The sequence below is a fragment of the Hemicordylus capensis genome, chromosome 3 (assembly GCF_027244095.1).
Source record: "Hemicordylus capensis ecotype Gifberg chromosome 3, rHemCap1.1.pri, whole genome shotgun sequence".
Taxonomy (NCBI): domain Eukaryota; kingdom Metazoa; phylum Chordata; class Lepidosauria; order Squamata; family Cordylidae; genus Hemicordylus; species Hemicordylus capensis.
Window position 1 is genome coordinate 124,506,274 of NC_069659.1, and position 22,569 is coordinate 124,528,842.

The 22,569-nt window shown below is 43.3% G+C and overlaps 2 long non-coding RNA genes across 4 annotated transcripts in view; one reads left to right on the forward strand and one right to left on the reverse strand.

The window, feature by feature from the left end:
* The window catches only part of LOC128351719 (uncharacterized), a 42,100-nt gene extending 40,154 nt beyond the window's left edge, over positions 1 to 1,946 (reverse strand). For both annotated transcript variants that reach the window (XR_008320002.1, XR_008320003.1), the window contains exon 1: positions 1,611 to 1,946. This is a non-coding gene — a long non-coding RNA (uncharacterized LOC128351719). The remainder of the gene's footprint in view (positions 1 to 1,610) is intronic.
* A 103-nt stretch (positions 1,947 to 2,049) lies between these two features.
* Positions 2,050 to 22,388, forward strand: LOC128351717 (uncharacterized). 2 transcript variants are annotated; one of them, XR_008320000.1, is made up of 4 exons: positions 2,050 to 2,169; positions 7,469 to 7,575; positions 17,125 to 17,232; positions 20,759 to 22,388. It is a non-coding gene; the product is annotated as an uncharacterized LOC128351717 (long non-coding RNA). The 2 variants fall into 2 exon arrangements; XR_008319999.1 differs by lacking the exon at positions 20,759 to 22,388 and having other exon boundaries at positions 17,125 to 20,226.
* Positions 22,389 to 22,569: the final 181 nt, after the last annotated feature.

The following is a 22,569-nucleotide window of genomic DNA, read 5'->3' on the forward strand; positions in this document are numbered from 1 at the left end:
CAGCATCCTTCTCCCAAAGCTGCTTGGATGATCACACTCTGGACTGGGTCTCACGATCAGTGAGACCTGGTTTAGGGCGCTGAGCAGGAAGAGCGGGCTAAGCCCGCTCTCCTTGCTCACGAGTGGGCAGGGATCCCTGGGCGGCCGGATCGGCTGCCCACACGATGGCTGGCTCCGAGACGGAGACGGCGGGGGCTGGGGAGCTTGGGGGCCGCATGGCCCGTGGAAGCCCCAGTATGCCCTGTGCGAGTGTGCAGGGCATACAGGGGAGACCCCCGGGCCAGGAGGCTGTTTTTAAGCCTCCCGGCCGGGGGTCAAATCACAAGCAGATAGTCCAGGTTTGCAGAGCACTCACTCTGCAAACCCGGGCTAAGGGGTGGGCTACAGGAGCGGGTTAGCCGCTCTAGAACCACCGGGCTCGGCTGCAAGCCTGGTGGTTCTTACGATCACAAAAATCGGGCTAGGATTTTTGTGATTGAAAGAATAGCCCATCTGGGTCAGAACAGTGGATCAGAGCAAACCAAATTGTTGCTCCCTATTTCCCGTCCCCTAGGAGTTCTCTCTCCTTCCTACCCTCACCATTCAGCTATAGAGGTAGGTGAAGCCATCAAAGTAGGGAGGAGTCCCAAGCCTAGCCCTCATGCCACCAAACTAAGGACTGACTTACCACCCTACCCTTACTCAAAATGCCAATTGGGCTCACCAAAAAACTTGTCCTTACTACTATTACTTGATTATACTCAGCCTGCTAATTGTGATCAAAAGTAACTAAAGAGCACCTAATGGAGCAGGAGACAAAACTTCCCAAAGAGGCCAGTCTTTTGGGGAGCAAACTATCCTTGCTTGGCTTCCATTAGGGCAATCAGCATATGACAAAATGGGGGTAACTCTATGCTTTCCTGGGATCAACCCTCCATAGAGAGATTGTTCTGATCCCAAATTGAGGAGCTTGCTGCTCATTCAAGGCAGGCTTCCACCAGTTGGAGACTGATATAAAGCCACTAACCAGGCTTAGACATGGCTTCAACAACCTATAATTTATTCATTTATTGTTCAGTTGTCTGGCTTGGGACATGTAGGCACTGTACAGCACCCAACAGCAGTGAATGACCTTACAAGGCACATAGAGAAGAGTTTTGCAAGTATCCCTAGTCCAGAACCTTTTAAATCAGACTGAAGCTACTTCTAAGTATATGATGAACTTTATTAAGAAACAAGGGTTGCACACAGAATAAGGAATGGGGGAAAGAGGTTGAAACTGGAAGTAAAGAAAGGCACATAGATTTAAAAGAAGGCATAAAAACATTAACTAACTGACTAGCACTGAGTTTTACCATAGTCTATCAGCCAGCAGGTCCTTGGCTGAGAAAGCATTAATCTTTACAGCTTCTCCCCTGGAGCACACATTTGCAGATGGAAAAAGGTGAGCGTTGGCCTCTAGCACTCTAGCTTTAAAGCCAAGAGGGGGCGAGCTAGGTCCAGGTGACTGTGGGTCTCACACCAGTCTGTAGTTCAAAGAGTATTCCAATTTCCTTCCCTCTGGGTGGTGAGATGCAAAGTGTCCCTACCTCCTATGTCAGATAAGATTAGGGAATTGGTGAAGGACTGACCTGTTAGATGTTGTGGACAGAATGCTCTTGCTTCAAGATGATGGAGGTCTGCTTTTCATCACATTTCTCCCCCCTCAGCTCCAGATCAGAGCACTGTTCTGTTCTCTTTTGAATGTGACCATTGATCTGAACAGGAAACTCTAAGTCTTTCTAAACATCTTGGTCCACTACCTCAAGCAGGCGCGTAACAACGATAGGGCAGGGGGAGACAGTTGTCTGGGGGCCCCACTGCCTTGGGGGGCCCCCCAGAGGCACCTCACGTGACTCCCCATTGCCCCCTGCCCAGCCCCAAGGCCCCTCAGCCACTTGCCCTGTTCGCCGTCTCTCCAGCTTGTTCTCCTGGCCGGCAATCGAGCAGCAGACAAGCTGCAAAGAGCTGCTTTTCTCCCGCCTCTCAGCTGATCGGCGGGTGGGCGGGGCTTCCACAGAGGCCTGGTGTAGGCCTCTGTGAAGCCTGAACTGCAGTAGGGCCCAAGCCAGCCAGGAAGGAGGAGGCAGCCAGAGAGGCCTCCACTGTTCTCTGCAGCAGAAGACCCCTGCGGAACCCAGCATTTGCCAGGTAGAGTGTGAACTCCTTTTTGTGGTTACCTTCCTCCCCCCCCCATATATAGGCATCTGCTTGCCATAGGGCTTTGATATGGGGGGGGGGACTGAGAAGTCTCTGAATATTTATTTTTAAACAGCTTGGAAAATTTGTTGGCTTTAAAAAAACTATCTAAAAAGTCCTATAAGTGGCTTGTTTCATGGCAAAAAATTACAAAAACTTCTGGAAGAAACAGTATTATATTTATTTTATTCATTCATTCATTCATAAATGCACTTATGTTCAAGTTGTTTTGCAACCCAGAAGGTCTGAGTGAGAACTGTGAAGCATGTCTTGTGCTTTTATTTTATTTTATTTTTCTTGTGTGTGAACTGCTCCCCAATAACTTGCAGGGACTTCAGGGTAAATCTCGCCAACATGTGAATGCAGCACCTCCATTCCAGAGGAGATGTGTCTTAAAGGGCTTTAAAAGCCTCCTGTGAAAAACCTCCTGCAATCAGACTTGACTGAATTTGTTCAGAATTCTGAGAAAACAAACATAGGCTCACCCTGCATGGTTGAAAGTCTCCTTTGCTAATCTGCAGCGAGGGGGCCATTTTAATCATTCATCTTTCTAGTGTGTTCTAGGCATTAAAAGTAAAACAAATGTATAGTACTCAATGTATATCACTATATATTGTGATGTGTGCGTGTGTGTATTCAGTGAAATGTATTTCCAGGCAGCATACTTATTTTGGAATATCAGACTTAAATCCTTGGGGGCCTGGGGTGTGCGGAGGCCCTGGACTTTGAGTGGGGGGGGCCCATTTTAAAATCTCGTCTCTGGGCCCACTCCAACCTTGCTACGCCCCTGACCTCAAGAATATATACATATACACAAACTAGCTATAATTTAGCAATCACTAGGAATACAAAACATACACATGATGTGGAGCTCCAAATTCTTTCAAAACAATGATCCCTAGGTTCTCTATATAATAAACATGCAAGAAAACACCTAACTAAAGAAAGAAAAGTAATTCCATTAACACACTGAAAATGCAGATGAATCAAGAAAGACAACAACAAATATTCAAAGTACAAAGTTCTAAAATCTTATTGGCTGAAAAGCCCTAAATAGCAGACATAGCTATCTAACTCTGAAAGTGAGTTTTAGAGTTCATGGGTTTTCATGTTCAGGTCCCTGTAAACTTAGAACATCTTTGATCAAGGCTCATCAAAAGCAAAAGATTAGGGAAGTCCACCCAATTGCTTCAGTGTATATCCAAGGGCAGCGAGGGGTTCCCTTAAGAGGAAGCGGGCAGGTTCTACCTGCCCATCCTCCAAGCCCCCGCTGGCCCACCACAGCACTATTGTTATGGAAATACTTCTGTGCAAGCAGCAGCTTGTGCTGCTTGCTCCTCTAAAATACTGCGTTGTGGCGATGGGATGCGTCCCCTGCATCCCTCACGTGGCGTCGGCATGTAAATGGCATCGGTTGCTGGCCCCGAAAATGGCCCCATGCTGTTGCTGGCCCTGCAAATGGAATGGATGCATGTGCCGACGCCTTCTATGTCCTGAAGCCACACGAGGGATGTCAGGGAAGCATCTCATTGTCGTGGCGCAGCATTTTAGATGAGCAAGTGGCAGAAGCTGCTGCTTGTACAGAAGTCTTTCCATAACAGTAGTGCCGTGGTGGGCCGGTGGGGGCTTGGAGGATGGGCAGATAGGGTCTGCCTGCCTCCTCCGAAAAGAACCCCGCGGTGAAACGTCTTGGTGCCAGGGAGCCAAATGCTTTGGGCTCATCCCTTTAAAATATATTTTCAATTTCCAGCACCTTTGGGTGGTAAGATACAAAGTGTTCTTACCTCCTGTGTCAGGGATTTGGGAATTGGTGAAGGGCAGGCCTATTAGATGTTGTGGATGGGATGCTCTCAAATGATGGAGGTCTGCATTTTGTCACACAGCATAATACATTATGTCCCCTGGGAGGGAGAGATTCTGGTGTTTGCACTGAACCATGCATCAAGCCAGAATTTCCACCAGCAGCTTCTGAGAATGGCACAGGGCAGGTGGCAATATTTTCATGTTCATGGCTATGAATCATGCTAATATTTTCATGCCTCAGAGTGAGGTCAAGACAGTAGGTTGCCAAAAATTGGTCTTTAATAGAGATGTTCAGATCAATTCAACCTCAGATCAATTCAAGTCAAATTGGGGAAGTTCAAGTGATTTGATTGAATTGAATCACCCTCAAAATAAATGGCCTGATTTGAGGTCCAATAGAATGACCCCTGAACCAAGTCGAGTGATTCGATTGTCATTTTGAGGCCTGTTTTTCTGGGGAGAGCTAAAAAAACTGGCCTCAAAATGGTGATGTTGTTCCAGGGAAAGCTGGTCTACCAATTGGTGTCAGTGGGTAAATTAGCCTTCCACTCTGGACATAGCATATCTCCCCACCTCAGAGGAATGGTCTATCACAGGGTTTCTAAACCTTGGGACCACAGATGTTGTTGGACTACAACTCCCATCACCCCCAGATATGGCCTTTGTGGCTGAAGATGATGGAAGTTGTAGTCCAACAACATCTGGGGGCCCAAGGCTAAGAAACCCTGGTCTATCAGGTAGACCAGTCTTCTGAGGCAGGCTGATGCATTAAGTCTGGAGTGAAAGGCTGGTCTACCTACCAACCCCAAATTGGTAGATGAGCTATCCCTGGAAAAACGTGCCTCAAAATGGTGCTGGTTTTTTTAAAGGGAGAGCTGGTCTATCATATAGGCTCGATGGGTAGACCAGCCCTCCACTTCAGATTTAGCAGGTCTTCCAATGTCAGAGGACTGGCCTACCAGGAGATGATGACTACTACTGCTTCTGCTACTACTACTACTACTACTACTACTACATATTGCTTTTTAAAAAATTCTCAAAGCAGTTTACATAGAAAAATGAGATGATTCCCAGTTTGAAAAGGTCTCACTATCTAAAAAGAAGGGTAGACACCAGCAACAACCACTGGGGCAATGCTCTGCTGGAGTTAGATAAGGACTGTTGCTTTCCCCCTGCAAAATATAAGAGGGTCACCACTTTAGAAGGTGCCTCTTTGCTCAGTTTGCAGTTTTGCAGAATTAGCCTCTTGGCTTATCTGTATTTGTTGCTGCTACATGTTTCATGATCCTGGTGGAAGTAGCAGTTATACTCCTGAGAGTCTCAGAAGCTGGTGGGCACTATTTATTTTCCCAGAAAGCTTCAGGGTGAGGACAGAAAGCATTGCCTTTACTCGAGCAGATTCATAATGACACTACATCATCTTAAAAGTGTCCTTGACTCTTTTCAATAATTAACACACATACATCCAGAGTCCTGATTGAGGCTAATTAGCACAGAAATATAGCTGGTTTTAGCTTTTGACTAAATGAAAGGAATAATTCTTTGTCATGAACACTGCTACCTTTTGCGATCTTCTGGAGAGGTCCGGTTAGGGTTGCCACCACCTCATCTGGTGGCGACTCAGGACTAGGCTTTCTCTGTGGCTGCCCTAGGGCTTTGGAATATGCTCCGTACTGAAATAAGAGCATCTTCTTCTCTGTTTGTTTTCAGGAAGACTCTCAATACTCCCGTGTTCTTGGAAGCTTTTAATTAGAATTAATTTTAATAATTTAAATAAATATGTATATTGTTTTTATTGTGTTTTATGTATTTCAATTTGTGATTTTTAATATTAAAATTTGGACACCGCCTAGAGATGTACATAACAGATGGTATAAAAATGATAAATAAATCAATAAATCACAGAGATGGAAAAGGTTTACACAGATTTAATACCTAGGGGTTATATCCTTTCAAGTTCACGTCCATTCCCTTCTGAGGAATTACTCTTAAGAAGGATGTACTACTTTGGAATCAGATTGTAAATTATGAAGCTGTCTAAGAGATTTTGTTCAAGGAACTGCTTCACAGAAATTGTTTAGTATGACAATTACAGCTGTTACATGCAGCTGTAACAATCTATTGACGCACTCAAACTCTGTAGTGTTAGATTATGATATTTCTGTTGCACATGCACTGAAAGCCAATAACACAAATCCATCAGTGAGGTACTTAAATTCTGCCTCTGATTCAGGAAAATGGCTGTGTTGACTACAACTGTGCACTTTACTATGCTGGTTGATATTGTTTCCTGACAGCTGGTTGAATAAATAACCATCTGCTGAGAGAGGGATATTACTTTTAGAATTGCTTATGTTCCTTTGTATTTAAGAAACTGGTCCTGAAAAGAATTTAGAAAGGAAGATGACTTTATTAAGCACCACCAAGAGCCTCACAGACCTCTAGAGTCTAGACATCTGAAGATCAGAGGATGGGATTGTTTTACAATAGTAAGGAAGAAAACAATCCCCTCAAAATGGAAATAGCACCCATCTTTTTTTACTAGTACATGGACCTGGGGAGGGTGGTCCCTCCCCTCCCCCACCAATCATAACATCTGTACAGGGTTGCAGAATCTGATGCACACACTGCATAAACTCAGTGCATAGCCTTGAAGGCTTATATTATTATTAATTTGCTCTTTTTCTGCTTCCCAATGCCCCGCTAGCATGGTCTGGAGGGGAGCAGGGTTGTGCCCGCCTACAAAGCATGAGAAATGTGCCACCGCCATCTTGCCTGGCCAAGCATGTGATCATGTTTGGCTAATCAGAGAGAGGGGTGTAGAGAGTAGGCAGCCAAAGATTTGCCACCCCCACTGCTGCAGTAAAGGTAGGGGTGGAAGGAGAAATCTCCCCCTTTTCTCCTTATAAACTGTTGCTGTGCATGGCAGGATAAGGTCAGCTGCAGGAAGGGGACAATGGGAAAGTTCCCCCATGTACCTTTAAAATGCCACAAAGGTGAAGGGGCTGCAGTTGCTGCAGCAGGAAGGGTTTTAGTGGGCCGGGGGGGACGTTCCCCTTGTAGCAATGCCGCTGCATGGGCGATGAGAGCAGCAAGGGAGATCTCCTTCCACCTCCCCTCCTCCCTCCCAAATGACTGCACGCTCCGTTTGCATTCCATTATGGGCCTTCCTCCACATGTGGAGGGAGGAGGGGATATGGAAGGAGCTCTCGCTGCCACCTCTGTCTTCCTGGAGACAGTGGAGGTGGAGCTGCAGGTTTATTCTGATGCTCCTGGGGTAGTGGTGGTGGATGCATCTGGCCTCTGTTTTCATGGTAGCTGGTGTGCACCTCCTTGGCCTTGAAATTGGGCATCTCAGGTTAGTTAAGAGCTTCCATTGTAAGTTAATGCATGTATTATTTAAAGTGGCCATAGTTTACTCCATTTATGCATGTCTTGTTTTCTTTAGGTTATGGGTGCAAATCCCTTGGACATCAGTAGCAACTTTGCATGTAAAATGGTCAGGGAGATTCCAGAAATTGTTTTTCAAGTTTAGAAGATAGCTGATATAACCAGGTGAAATAGAAATAAATATGTCTGTCATAAAGTAAAAATATATCTCAATAAGCACTTGAATTCAACTAAGTTTGTGTATTTGATGGAAATTTGAATTGCAACATGGCAGCTCATATGATCACAATGAAGGTAGAAGAAGCCTCCTCCCATAGTTGGGGAGCTGTCCATGCTCCTGCTTGTTGATCGACTGTCAGTTAAAAACAGTGTTGGAGGCCGTGTCCATGATGGCGTGCTAAGCAGTATTTGGGCCGAAGGGCTCACTCCTACCCACCAGCTGTATCCAGCAATTTAATGAGGTAGGAGGAAAAGCCTTCCAAGCCAGCTGCTGCTTAGCACACAATCACAGATGGCCCCTCGGACCTTCTTGTTAATTGACAGACCAATTAGCAAATGAGAGTGTGCACAGCTCTCACGCTAGGGTAAGAGGCTTCATCTACCCTAATTATAATCATGTGAACTGCCTTAATATATTTCAGTTATGCCTGGAATACACATATTGTGGGCAGGGTGGACCAATTACCCTGCTAAATGGGCAAAGAAGCACCTTTTAACATGGTGATTCTCTTTCTTTAGTAGGAGGAGAACAACTGGCCCTTTGTACCCACAGTATCCCTCCAGTGACTGTTGCTGGTGTCTATCTTATGTTTCTTTCTAGATTATGAGCCCTTTGAGGACAGAGATCCATCTTTATTTATTTATTATTTCTCTGTGTAAACTGCTTTGGAAACATTTGTTGAAAACTAGTATATAAATTGTTAGTGTTGTTGATGATGACCGCCTTGGGGCTATCTTTTAACGAAAGGCGGTATAAAAATGCAAAAATAAAAAAATAAAACAAAAATCTCTAGAGGCCTTTGTGTCTGCTGGAGATTTCTCTCCATTCCTCCCTCCTTCTCTTCATGTCCCAGACATTTTCTTGCCTGTTACACTACCACTGAGCAGCATTTAAAGTACTGGTCGGTGGGGATGGGGCTGGATACTGCTAGAATGAACAATTTATTGAGAGTTGTATGTCAATATAGATCATCTGACAGAAAATGCAAAGCAAACAATCAATTCAGTTATGTGTAGTGATCCATGTCTTACTGTGGGGATATAAAATATTAAGAAATAGTTACATCACCACTTCCTGGTAGATCCCATTAGCACTGCCAGTTAATCTGTAATCTATCAAAACACGTTAACAGTTTTCTGTATCAGCAAGCAGATGGGAAAGTGCTCATGTTCAGAGCTTGAACAGTTGAGAATATTGATGGACTTGCTTTCTTTGGCACTATTTGTTCTATCTGTTTGTAAGAATGACACTTTACAATAATTGATAGCAATTATGTACTGATGCTAATTATACAGAGTACTGCATGATGGCTTGCAAAATTACATGAATTTATTTGCATCTTGAAGAAAACTATGGGGTGATCCTCTCAGCCCTTACACACTGTCAGGCAAATAGAGCCTTCCTGTGAGAACAAATTTCCACATGTGGCAGAGCTAGCAACACAGAACAAGTGGTGAATGGCACAAAGCAACTTAAGTCAAGTAGATGTAATCAGTTGGAGACCAGATTTCGCCCAAATCATATATAACTAGAAATGCATGTCTGTTAACTCAATCTTTAACTACCTCTCCCTCCCCCCCACCCCCTCTCTTTCATTTCAGATCGTGAAGCACCCAGGGACTTACATATGGGGTGGTATTAAAATAAATAAATCATATTTTTATACCACCCCATATAAAATATCTGGGCAGTTTACATTAGCTATATGTTTAAGTGTATAGCTGAGCTGAAGCTATTTACAATTTGTTTATTTTCATTTGGGAGGAGTTCCTAAAAATCACATCTCTCTTTCAGCATGTTTCAATCCTTGTGAAAATATATCTGTATTCATTTATATTTCCTATATTTGTTAACAGCTTATTTTATTTATTATATTTTTATCACCCCAAACTTATATCTCTGGGCATTTTACAACTTAAAACAAATTAAGACAAAAATTAAAACAATTATGTCATCACTGCTGTCCCTCCAAGGAGCTTGGGTAGTGAACATGGCTCCCACTTTCCTTTTATTCTCTCAACAATTCTATGAAGCAGTTTTGGTTGAGAAATATGCCCTAGGGCCTAGTCTTTATTATTTGGGATAAAATGTACTTCAGTAGGGGGGGTGGGGGGGTGGGAGCATGCAGGGCCCCCCCCTCCAGACTACTGGGTGGAAGTCTGATCCCACACATCATCTGGGACCCCCAAATCCAGAATTTCTTCTAAAATACACCTCAATTTTCCAACCTTCCCTTGAGCGGTGTGAAGAGTAGTGCATTAAGCTAATTTAAGTGGCATGATTGTCTATGCAAAAAGTGGTATCTGCAGGTCGGTGGGAAATGTCTGATTTAGAATTTCTTCTAACAATACCAAAAAAATTTCTAACCTTTCCCTAAGCATATTGTGGTGTGAGCTAATTTAAGTGGCAGGATTGAAACTGTGTTTGTCACTGCTTTTTAAATATTGGCAGAAACAATGATGGTAAATGCTACTGTTTTTATAAAGACTTGGGGATTGCAATATTCATGGTGCCTGTGGTATGATATGATATAACTGTCAAGGCTACAATGAAGTTTGTATAACAGCATAACAAAGGGCCTTTGGATGGATAGGGCGGTATAGTAATGTAAAAAATAAATACAGACAGACAGAAATGAACAAAAACGTTCTAGTTTATCATCAAATAACACAGCTACATACATCATTGATTTTTTATTGTTTTCTGCTTATTTAATGAGCTATTGTAAGGCTCTCTAAAGACTATGTCATTGGTGGAAAAGCAGGAAACAAATGTCTTCTGAGACCTTGCTTGCTACACGTTGAGCCTATTCCCACAATCACTAGAAAACGGGCTAAGGGAGCCTAGTCTGCTTTCTAGTGATTGTTGGAACCACAGGGCTCACAGGCGAGCCCGGTGGTTCCAAGACAACTAGCCTGCCTAATTCAAGTGCTCCATTAACCTTGTTTTTTTATAGTGTGCTGCGGTGAAAAAAAAAAAAAGGCTGCTGTGCATGCGCAAATGACCTCTGCAAGGCCCTGGGCCATGTCAGGCCCCACAGAGGCCATTTACGCATGTGTGGCAGCAACCAAAATGGCTGCCGCTCACACTTAGAGAGGCCCGAATGGGCCAGAAAGCAGACTTTTCCGGATCCGCAGCAGTGATTTAAGATGCCGGAGGGGGGAGCGGGAACCCTCGCAGACACACACACACCCGCTGTCTACAGGAAGCCCCCTGAAGGGGCTAGAGGTATTTAAAGTTAATTTAAATTTTAAAAAACTCATGGACTTGTCTGGGGGGTTCGGTTCCAGTCCAGATGGAACCGGGGATGGGGTGAGGTGGTGGTTTCAGTTTGATCCCAAACCCCAAACCTCTGAACCTCCAGACTGAACCCCCAACTGGTTCACACATCCCTAGCCCACATGCAAGTGTGTGTGTATATATGCATATACATATGGAGAGGATGCTTATATTGCAAAGCCCCTCTCCCCCAAAGACCTCTAGTGCAGGCTCCAAAATTACCTCTGGGAGCATGCTGGCTAGGCACACCCTTATGCGCTGATGTGTGCCATAGCAATATCCTTACTCTCCTGACATTCAACTTTGCAGAGATCTTCCCAGATTCAGTGTTTGCCTCTGGAGACAACTACGGAACATGGAAAGCAAAGGGCATGACCAGGAAGTTCATCGGTGTGGAAGAGTGCAGCTGGCAAGTGTCCTCCTATTCCCCATTAGGATGTCAACAGTGTTCCTGCCTGGAACATTGGTCAACATCCTGATTAAGCATACACCCAATGCTCTGGGAATAACACCCCACTATTGAGAGATTCCTCAGCTCCTTGGGACCTATCAGGGAAGGGGCAGTAGTTGTTTTTTGCCAATCTCTCCTTCAGACTGGCTCACGACACTTCTGGGGAGTGTCCCAAGCCTGTCAAAAATATGTCTCTGAGTGTCATGCAACCCTCAGGGGCATCATATTTCTTAGTGATACAGGGCACTTCTGCGAGAAGGAGCAAGGGGTAAAAACATCCTTCCTCCTGCATAATAGTTCCTAAACAACTGCATGATAGTTCCTAAAGCTGTCAACCATGGGGACGCTTTTTTCTGGCACATCAGCATATGTTTAGTCTGAATGTTGGTCACTGTATCCAGAATCAGAATGACTGAATAAGGTGGTAGTTATTAGGACTTTATACGGTGTATTCTTTATTCAAACTAGCTTCCTGCATTGTTGCACTGAGAAAAAAATCTTGACTAAAGACTAAGTAAAATGCAGAAAAGTGTAGATCTTAATGCTTCTTTTATATTCTAGTGATTTATTCCAACTGATTTAGTAATTAGAACATTTAGCTGTCCTTTCAGTATGAATTAGGTAGTACTCATATTTCAGAAACATGTTCTTTCTCACATAACTTACTGGAGAATAGCAACTCCCATGCTACTTAGATATATTGAAAGTCTTTTGTTTTCTGCCAGCTATTTTAGGAGGCAGGCCTAATCACTTAAGGCTAAAAGAAATGGGATGGCTGTATGGCTGAACACTGTGCTTGAGGTTAAGTCAATCTAATTTGTCTATGGCATGATACTCTGTGTGTGTGTGTGTGTGTGTGTGTGTGTGTGTGTGTGTGTGTAGATTTAGAGTGCAAAATATAAAATCCAGCAGTTTATGATTGTGTGGCTTGCAGAGCAGACGTTTCCCATTATGTAAATATATAAAATTACATATTCAGCTGAAAACAATTTTTAGCCCCAAAAGCAGACTTTTAGTGATGGGAAAATTTCAGGAAATTCCTTGCCTACCTTGTTTCCAGGCTGTTCATTTCCTGTTAGCAGCTGCTTCTTTCTCAAGTCTTCAGTTTAGTTTCCATTTAAAAGGGGGGGGGGTGTTTCCTGAGGTTACCCTAGCTAATAAGGAAGCACTTAGACAATGTGATTGGCTTGATGACATCACAAAAGCAAATCAGGGTGAATGCAATGCTTCCTGCCTCTACTCTGAAGTGGCTTTGTAATCTATCAAATTTGTTTATGTGCTGCTGTCAGGGGCGGCTCGTGAACTCATCTCCAGGAGGGTGGCGGGTGGCTTCTTTAACTGTAAATGGAGCCAGTGTTCCGTGCTGCCCAGAAGCCCCCTCAGTGGGGAATTTCCTCCGCCACTCACCTGGCTGCTGGCGGGGGCTCACCTCCGTGGGAGCCAGGTGAGTGGCGGAGGCGATTCCCCGCCACGGGGGCTGCTGGGCAGCAAGGAACACTGGCTCCGTTTACAGTTTTAAAAGCCACCCCCCCCGAAGGTGAGTTCACGAGCCACCCCTGGCTGCTGCCATGAAAACAAATCAGAGTAAAATCTTGTCCTTAGTCTGAATGGATAAGTACTTTGATTTGCAGCTGACTCTTAACTTAAAAGGGGTGGCACTTTATGTGGAGAGAAAAACCTTTCTTGAAAAGCATCCCCTTATTACTAGTCTTACATAAGCACCATTTTGTATCCTCATTTTAAAAAAAGAATAAAAATGGATATTCAGCCAAACGTGAGTTTCTGTTTACCAACCACAATAACCTATATTCTTTCATTTCCCATGGATAACATACAAATGCAGTATTTAACAATATTGCTCCATGGAATCATAGAGCCAGAAATGATCAGGCGGTCATCAGATTCAACAAGCTGCCTTAAAGCCCCGCAGAGATCAAAACAAGTCATTTACATAATCAATTTGTGCTGCTACCCAATTTTCTAGGGGCTTCCAGAGTATCTCCCTTCCCCATTCAGATAAAGAAAGCACATTCTCTTATTCAAGACATGCCAAAGGAAATCCTAAATCAAGAAATTATTTCCATTATTTGGCAAATTTTATTTGTTTGTTTGTTTGTTTATATCTACTACTGCTTCTACTACAACAACTACTACTACTACAATGACGGCAATGAATATTTATATACTGCTCTTCAACCAAAGTTCATAAAGCAGTTTACAAAGAAAAATACATAAATTAAATGGCCCCCTGTCCCCAAGGGGCTCAAAATCTAAAAAGAAACATAAGGCACATGCCAGCAACAGCCACTGGAGGGATGTTATGCTGGGGCTGGATAGGGCCAGTTGTTCTCCCCACTGCTAAGTATAAAAGAATCACCACTTCCAAAGGTGTCCCTGCTCAATTAGCACAGGTGCTATCTATCTATCAATAGATAGCACCTATCACCTAGCACAGGTGATAGGTGCTATCTATCAATCATAAGTATATACTGCCGACATGTGCATTGCTTGGAGGTGTACATAAGTTAAAATACAAGTATAAAGCAGAATAAAATGATTAAAACAATTTTATGATATAGAAAATATCATTTCAAATTAATTAATTAAAAGCCTGAAAAAACAGGTGTGTGTTAAGGGTCTTTTTAAAAACAGCCAGAGATGAAGAAGAAGATGAAGTATATACTTATGATTTTGACAGGAAGTGCATTCCAGAGTGCCGGGGAAGCCACAGAGTAGCCATCAAATGAGATGGTGGTAGCTGTAACCAGACCTCCCCAGCTGATCTTAATAGGTAAAAGGGTTCATGACAAAGAAGGTGTTATCTTAAAAACCCTGGAGTCAAGCCATTTAGGGCTTTATAGATCATAACCAGCACTTTTTATTTTACTCAGAATCATATTGGCAGCCAGTGCTTTCAAATCATTGCTATATGGTCCCTTTGAGTTGACCCAGAGACCAATCTGGCTGCCACATCCTGTATCAATTGTAGTTTCTGGACTACAAAGAAAGGCAGCCCCATGTAGATTGCATTACAGTAGTCAAGCCTAGAGGATACCAGTGTACAGGGCAATAGGGAGAAATAGATTTGGGTGTCATCAGATGAGGGCAATAGGGAGAAATAGATTTGGGTGTCATCAGCACCCTGCACCAAACCTCCTGATGATCTCTCCCAGTGGATTCATGGATTCCCAGTGGAGGTAAAATCGTAACCATTTAAGTCAGTGCCACAGAGAAGCATTAAGCACTGAATTTAACTGGAATATAAAAGTTATTTGAAATTATGACCTAAAGTAAACTAAGGAAAATAACATTGGGAATTCCTGCATTCACAATGGCTCTATAGGAATTAAGTAAAACAAATGTTATACTTAAAAATGCTAACCAATACAATGAAAAACAAATGACCTTTGAACTATAATGTACATATCTCTCGTGCCTTTTAAATTTATTCCTCACTATCTCTAAATGCTACTGAAAAACCTGGACTCCTTCACAGCACCCGTCTACAGTGCTATCTCAATGGTGAAAGATTTTCAACCACAGTCCGCCAAGAACAAACTGTGGTGTGAGATAGCAGGAAAATTTATTTCAAAATACAGAGTTCCCATTAAAATGGCATTATAAGTCAAGATAAAAATGGTGAAAGAAATTCAGTGCAAGTCTTTCATCTGCAACACATTTTACTTATTAAAGCAAGATTAAAGGGAAAGTGTCTATTGCAATAGCACTGATTGGCTAGAAACTGTCAGGCTCTTTCTTTTTTCCTGCCTGATCACAACGTATTGAGCACCTTAGGTTTCATTCCACCAACTCCTTACTCCAGAGTAGTTGCCTTGACAGAAATGTGACTGATCTCTGAAATTTAACAACCTATACAGAATTGACCATTGGAGTGGGAAGAAGTGCCAAACATGAAATATTTAGATGTCACACAGAGAAAGCTGCCACCACATTCCAAAATATTTTAGAAATGTTCTAGAGGGGAAACTGCACAGATTAATGAAAATAAACAAGGGATATTCATGAAAATCTGCTTCAAGTTCACAATTACCAGTATCCTGTGCAGTGTCCAGGGACAAAGCTACAACAGGGTGGACAAGTCTGAAGTATCCACACCAACCTGCCTCCAGGGCTGCCTCACTCTCTAACAGGGGCCACCTTGCTCACCTCCTATGGCTCTCCTCCTCTGCAGACCAGCCCACCAGTCACTCCTGTTGCTGCCCTCCTCCATGCTCCTCTCTGCGATGGCATGCTGTGCTGCCCACCCCCAGTGGCATGTGGTAATCCTGCAGCCTGCTGCTGCTTCCCAGCTGCTCAGGGTTCTGATGGTCCCGAGGTGGCTGGGAAAGGGTGTGCATACACTCTTTATACTCACCGGCCTCGGGATCAGAGTTGGCTGGGGTGTGGGCAGTTGGAGCATGCCTCTGCCATCGCTGGTGGAGATGTGGCTGCCCCCACCATGCCTCTACCACCACCACCACCAGGAGAGTCTGGGGGGGAGAGCCCCCTGCTGCCACCACTATGGATGGACTGATTGTGCGAACATGGGCTGTCCATGCCCTCCCTATGCTACTGGCAGTGGCAAAGCCTGGCACTTCCTTTTGTTCTGTGCCGTGTCTAACAATAGTTCTATACATATTAGATTTAATAGGTTATATCCTATGGATAGTTAAAAATTACCCCTGTTAGATCACAAGCTGTTAATAGTGTTACTTTTATTGGGGTACCAGGCTGAGCCTAGTAAGGGAGGGTAGTCTGCAGTCTCAGTCAAGAAGCAATTCAAACGAGAATAACAAGCAAAGACTTGAAATAAAATATGATAAATCCAAATTATTTCCAGGCTAGAACTAAGATATCTCACCCATCCTTATCCTCAGATTATAACCTATAGATCTATTCATCTTTTATTAGCAAGGCACAACTCAAAAGGAAATACAGACTGGGCAGGAAACAGCTAGGGATGGCACACAGCTATGTGCATAATTTTTATTACCTGGTTATTATTTTAAAATATAATTATATCACATTGCCCATTTGTCTGGCACAGAAATCTTGTGTAGCAGTTTTGGCATGGGGGCACTGTGCACATCATTGCAGTTTGGGCTATCTTTGGGATCTCAGAGTACAAATCTTATTTATCTACTAGGAATAATTCAGCTTAAGCTGCACATTACAAGTTAAGGAAACAGGATAAGGGGTGAGCATTATGATGATCTAGCCTAAGATTATCACTTTGGATAGATGAATGGTAAAGAAAAAGAAACAGTGCTGACATTCAGAGAAAGAAAACACTGGTACAGCTAGAGACAGTACTTCCAGAGTAAACAAAAATCTAGAGAATTACAGTACTTCCAGAGTAACTGCACTAGTACACTGAGGAAAGAGCAATTTTTGATGACCTCTCTTTCCCCAGGAAGCCCTCTGTGCCACCTGGAAATATGTCCCTGAGGGATGTGCAACCTTTAGGAACATATTTGCAGGTGGCACAGAGAGCTTCATGGAGAAGGGGAGGTCATCAAAAATCTTCCCCTTTCCCCGTGCACCAATGCTGTCGATATAGAAGTGCTGTTAGTCTGCTCCTGCACTTCCTTGCTCTGTATGTACACAACAAAATTTGTATGTGCAGTCAACAAAATTTTGCAGCAGGGTAGTTATAGAGTAACCTGATTGTTCATTTACCAAAGAAAATTTGGTCATTTAGTCTTCTTGTAAGGTGTAAACAAAATTTCAACTTTTAGATTACTGAGATTTTTTTTCCTTGCAGATTCACAAGGCTAATGTCCTGGAGGAGACAAACAGCCATACATCGAGAACTAATACAAAAGGGATAATAATTAGAAAATCGTATAACCTTTTTATGTGGAAGGCTGAGGTGAGGGGAAAAAAACAAGAACAATGCTCTTTAAAAGAGATATCTACCTAGATAAGATAGATATAAGGTATATATAAGGAACAGATTTACTACCTGTATTTTGTTCTCTGATACTAGGTTTGTTCTAGTTTGAAATGTGCGTTATGCACCATTATGCACATTTTGGTCTAGGTTGAAATGCTTGTTAAGCACAGTATTCCCCACAGATGGTTCTAGAAGGTTCTAAGAACTGGACAACTTTCAAAAGATTTAAGTAGAATCAACATTTCCCTGAAGTGAAGAAAAAACATCCCTATAGATGGAAACACCCATTTGAGCTTGTCTGATGTTTGCCTGTCAGATTTATCCTCTTAGCATCTGTTCTGAAAATGAAAATAGAAAAAGGAGATGATATAGGGTGGGATGCAAATGTTAAAAAAAAGAAGAAGATGGACAGAACATGACTTTTAAAAATTAATCTCCAGTCCTGTTGATTTGAAACTAATATTTATACCTCACAGACAGTTTTAATATTGAGAAGATGAACATCTTGGTTGGTTTTAATATTAATATGAATAAGCTAATGAGTAGAAATGAATTATTTTGTCTTTTGGTACAAATGCTGACTTCTTACAATGGACAGGTTGGGAGCCTGTGAGGACTCAGGACAAGGGTGTGGAGTTAGTCATGCATTGCCCTTGGAATAAAAATGGGGGGGGGATGATAACTTGTGGTAAAGGCAGAACCGTGGAAATAGTCCCAAATCTGACTAGTGCTATGTTGGGAGAGAGATTTAAACACCGTTCCCACATAACACCGAACCTGAGTGCTATAGCAAACTACTGCTTTGTCCCCCATCTTAATGGTAAAAGCTTTAACTCAGTGCCACAGAGAGTTGGGAGCTTGATGAGCATTACTGTGGGAGAGGAGAGGTTACTGCCTACACCTTTTAGGAGAGATCTTCCCCCCTCCCCTAATTGAAATAAGGTATTGAAGAGGTCCGTTCCCCTCCTTTTCACCACCACCAGGACATTCAAGGAGAGATACAAACTGGATATGAGGTATTGTATGACTTCCAAGAGAAGCCTTGGATTTAATCTGATCCACAGCTTGGCACTATAGAATGCATTGCTGGACCACTGATTATTTGTATCCTCTCTAATAAAACGCTTGGTGTCCGTCCGTGGACGGACACCAAGCGTGTGTTCGTGCCTCCCTTAGCGGTTCTGGGCATGCCTGGAGCGCATGCCCAGAACAGGCCGTGGCAGAAACGAAGGCAGGGAACAGGCGGCCATGTTGGGCAGCCAGAAGTGGCCACCCCGAAGAAGCCAGTGAAGCCCGGCCGAGGTGGCAGCAGAGCTACCGCTGAGGCCTGGGGGCGCCAACACGGACGGGCACCTGGGAGACCTTGGGGCACTTGCCACAGCCGATAACTGCCCTCCCGCCCTCCCAGCTGCCCGACTTCCCGTTCCCCGCACCCCCCCAAGGATTAAGGGCCTCCGTGGCTGCCGCCACAGCCGATAACCGCCCTCCCGCCCTCCCAGCTGCCCAACTTCCCCTATCCCGCACTCCCCCCAAAGGATTAAGGGCCTCCGCGGCCACCGCCGCAGCCAAAAACCGCCCTCCCAGCTGCCCGAGCCCTCCTCACCCGAGTCAGCCCGCAGCAGCCGGGCGAAGTGAAAGCATGTTTTCCAAAGGTGAAGAGAGGAGCTCGCGAACAGAGCTCCTCTCTGTGCTAAGCCTCTTCCCGAACTGGTGCTTGGGCGGGGAAGGGGAAATCGGGCAGCTGGGAGGGCGGGAGGGCGAATTTGGGCCCCTTCCCTTCCTAGCGCCCGTTATTCAACGGGCTAAAATTTACTTGTTGCTTTATAAAGCATACTGTTTAAGTGTCCATGAGGCCCATAAGCAAGCAATATATTTCCCTAAGAATTGCTTAGACACTGATGATGTCCCATATTTCAATCATCTCCACTGTGACTCTCATATTTCAAGAATTATAATTTAGACCCACTGGCATTGTTGCTTCCCCCTGTCTGCTCTGTTTTTCATATGGTTCACATTCTAATGGCTTAACCTGTCAAACACTGATTATTTTACATTCTAAATACCCATCTATGCTACTTTAGTTATTTACAATCAAAGGGAGAGTTGTAAATATCAGTCTTCCTTGCCGTTATATATAAAATATTGCTTCACCCCCTATGACTAATCATCAGTGCATTGCTACCACTATCTGCTAGCAAATATTATCTCAGCAACTAAAAGAATAATTGGTAGACATCCAGACTAATTTTCCATTGACATCTCAGGGTTTTTCCTTGCATAAGGAGGAAGGAATGATGTTCAGCCACATCCCTTTCTATTTGCTCTTCCTTGTCAATTTAAGTTACAGCATAGCCAAATTCTTCAGCCAGATTTTTCTTTGTCAAGCTGCTTCAGTGTTTTGGAATTGAAGAATTTTCAGGGATTTCATCATCACACAGTTTTTGTGTGTGGTGTAGTCTGTCCATGGGAAGGTCTCCCCAACAGACTGAAGAATCTGGTGCTGGTGAAATCAAACAAACTTATCCACTTCACACTTTATAGTGTTTACTGCTGAAAGCACTCTTTTATATGCATCAAAAACGTGTGCTATTTAAAGCACAAATCATCCCATTGATTACAGAATTAATTGCTTTTTGTCTTAATGCACTCAAGGTTATGGCATTAAAATTGTAGATGTGAAACTCATGTTTTTATGTTAGTTATAATAGTGTGTTACATGAAAAATTGAATTTGCAAAAGATCACTTGCACACTGAACTTGTGATCTGATCTTAAATTTGATTTTCTTGTTGTTATTGATAGCTTGAACCCAAAGAGATCATTGCATGAGTGACGCACTCTCCTACTAAATTTCTGCTTGCAAATCTGTGGATTTAATCCATTATTGTTGTTGTTTTTCATACTTCTACAATCTACATCTGTACATATACATGGTACATAAATTTGGGCTGTGTAAAATTCTGGTAATAAATTTCTGATGAAACCCACAAATTTCCTTTGAGTTATGAAATCCAGTCACAGTGTAGCAATTGAACTTCCTGAAAAAATTTTCTGGCTTCATTGTAACTCTTCTGATTCCCCTCAAAATTTATTTTTAGGATCTGTTCTGTATGCCTGCATGTCCTTCAAGCCAGTGCTTTCTGAACATATTGGGCTCCCATAGTTCTTGATGGGTGGAATTTTATTTCAAGCAAGTTAGGCAGCAATGATGTAGGGCTGCACACCCTCTAGAACTGGCCTCAAATATCCAGGAATCATCATAAGTGTCTAGGAGAGTACTGAACACAATCCTGGAGATTTTAATATATAGTTATTGTAAATAATGGGTAATATATGGGGGGAAGGATATCGAGGAATCGTTTCAGTCAGAGTTGGCACACTTACAATAATCTAGCTCTTTGTTTAAAAGGCCTGCTTAATTTTTGCCTGTTTTCCTGTTAATCAACACAACAGTATGATTACAATATTGATTCCCTAATATTTGTTTTAAATTTCACTTATAGCACTATTTCAGTGGGAACACTGGCCACAGAATTTCATTTGCATCCTCAGAGAATCTGCCCAACATTATAACTGGACCTCAAGAGATGCCTGCATAATAATTCCAAAAGCACCCAGTTCCTGTCAAAAAAAGCCCTGGAAAATGTATTTGAGCTAAACCAAGGGCTGTCCTGGCATGAGGTTTGTATTCTGCCTGAACTTAACTAACAATTGATTACAACCAGAATGAAAAGTGAATCAGAGGCAACCATTTATCAGGAATGCTGTAGTAGTTTCCTGTACTGAGCAGGGGGTTGGGCTAGAAGACATCCAAGGTTCCTTCCAACTTTAAAATGCTTTGATTTTAAATTAAAGCAACAGCTTTGCATGCAAGGAACCATTAACTCAGTAGTCACCTTTGGACACAGTGGCAACCTGGATACAATTGTGCCAGAGGTTTGATTGTGGTCATCTGAATGAGTGAAATCACGGTTTTGTCACCCAACTGACCCAAGTTTTCCAACCCCAAACTGTAATCTGAACCTTTGGTTTTTAGTGAGTTTCGCTGCTGGAACCTCAGGTTTGAAGGTGGCACCATGTCATCCAAATTCTGCCTCTGTTGTAAGCTGGATTTTGGGCTGTAGCTGCTCCCCAAACCATAGAGAGGATGGCCCAGACCAGCCCAGAAATGCACGAGCTCTACGCCCGCTGTACTCTTCGCTGGCCATATCTCTTATCAGTTGCCCCTCCCTCCACTGTATCTGCACTCCTTCTGTTGTTGCCTGTCAACAGGGACACCATGTTGCTGTGTCTCAGACTTCAATTCATTTAAAGGGAGAGATCTACATTGGGGTAATTCCCCACTTTCCACTGCATTTCATGGTCAAGCCACACACAAAAGGATGGGATGACAAGATGGGCACAGCAGGGGATGTCTCCAGTAATCAAGGACTGCAGAAGTATATGCACAAACACATGGTGCCCCGGTGACACCAGGAACTGGGCAACTTGGATGTTTCTTAGAAAAGGTCACACATGCCAGGGGGGTGATACCACATCACTTGGCAGAAATACCAATATACCAACCTAGTGCAGAAACATGTGGAAACCTCATCCATGGAAACCCTCCTGTTGTCCAGACATAAAAAGAAAGAGACAACAAGGTATCTCTACAATTTTCTGTCTGTATATGTCCATTTTCTTGTATTACTTGAGCAACCTGCAATACACACCTTGGTACATTGCACGGCACCAATTTCAAATAATTGCAGTTTCCATAAAAGATGTTTTGACAGCTTCCATCCAGGAAGGGGAGGGGGTAAACACACAAGGAACCCTTTCATTAATAACACACCTGATCAAGTGTGGCTTCCCAGCAAGGCATCCTTTCTAAGGTGTGGCATGTGAAGTATTGCCAGTAAGCAGGGCATTGATTTTCCTAGATGCCTGGACAATGTCTGTATTATTAAGGTTCCCGTGGATGGTGCTGCTCCTGCCAACTGTATAGACTGATCCGCTAAACACTGAACATATAAGTATGTGTATCTAAGTGTTCAGCCTTGGCCCTCAGCTTGGAGCTGCTGCAGATTGTTGTGGTACCTTGCGTGTTGGCAAAGTAAAGTCTACCATCAAATGGATAACACAAAGTTTGGATTAAAAGATAGCCCCTAAAATTCTTAAGTGGTTCTGTTCTATTTTTTGTAACAGTTTGTAGGGGAAGGGTGCAAGCATACAGTTTCAGCCATACCTCAGGGAGCAGCCCAGATTCCTTGGGAGTCTGGATAAGGTTGAGTGGAGATTAGAAGGTATGGAGTATGAGTTCTATTATTAACCA